Below are 1,064 nucleotides of genomic sequence, written 5' to 3'. Positions count from 1 at the left end.
GGGGGCTCTGTCCTCTGGGTGGGGGTCGGGTGCCGGGGGTCACTGGGGGGCTCTGTCCTATGGTGGGGGTCGGGTGCCGGGGTCACTGGGGGGGCTCTGTCCTCTGCTGGGGATGGTGGGGGTCGGGTGCCGGGGTCACTGGGGGGCTCTGTCCTCTGCTGGGGATGGTGGGGGTCGGGTGCCGGGGTCACTGGGGGGCTCTGTCCTCTGCTGGGGGATGGTGGGGGTCGGGTGCCGGGGTCACTGGGGGGCTCTGTCCTCTGCTGGGGATGGTGGGGGGGGCAGAGGCATCTGTTACGGGGGGGGGATAGTTTCCCTCTCCTTCCCCCCACTTCTCTCCCCCCCCCCTCCTTTTCCTTCCCCCCCCTCCTTCTCTTCCCCCCCCTCCTTCTCTTCCCCCCCCCCCTCCTTCTCTTCCCCCCCCCCCTCCTTCTCATCCCCCCCCCCCCTCCTTCTCTTCCCCCCCCCTCCTTCTCTTCCCCCCCCCTCCTTCTCTCCCCCCCCCCTCCTTCTCTTCCCCCCCCCTCCTTCTCTTCCCCCCCCCTCCTTCTCTTCCCCCCCCTCCTTCTCTTCCCCCCCTCCTTCTCTTCCCCCCCTCCTTCTCTTCCCCCCCTCCTTCTCTTCCCCCCCTCCTTCTCTTCCCCCCCCTCCTTCTCTTCCCCCCCCTCCTTCTCTTCCCCCCCCTCCTTCTCTTCCCCCCCCTCCTTCTCTTCCCCCCCCTCCTTCTCTTCCCCCCCCCTCCTTCTCTTCCCCCCCCTCCTTCTCTTCCCCCCCCTCCTTCTCTTCCCCCCCCCTCCTTCTCTTCCCCCCCCTCCTTCTCTTCCCCCCCCCTCCTTCTCTTCCCCCCCCCTCCTTCTCTTCCCCCCCCCTCCTTCTCTTCCCCCCCCTCCTTCTCTTCCCCCCCCTCCTTCTCTTCCCCCCCCCTCCTCTCTTCCCCCCCCCTCCTTCTCTTCCCCCCCCCCTCCTTCTCTTCCCCCCCCCCTCCTTCTCTTCCCCCCCCCTCCTTCTCTTCCCCCCCCCTCCTTCTCTTCCCCCCCCCTCCTTCTCTTCCCCCCCCCCTCCTT

The sequence above is a fragment of the Anomaloglossus baeobatrachus genome, chromosome 5, assembly GCF_048569485.1.
Source record: "Anomaloglossus baeobatrachus isolate aAnoBae1 chromosome 5, aAnoBae1.hap1, whole genome shotgun sequence".
Lineage (NCBI taxonomy): Eukaryota > Metazoa > Chordata > Amphibia > Anura > Aromobatidae > Anomaloglossus > Anomaloglossus baeobatrachus.
The sequence above is the reverse complement of the archived record's forward strand: the minus strand, read 5'-3'. Positions refer to the sequence as shown.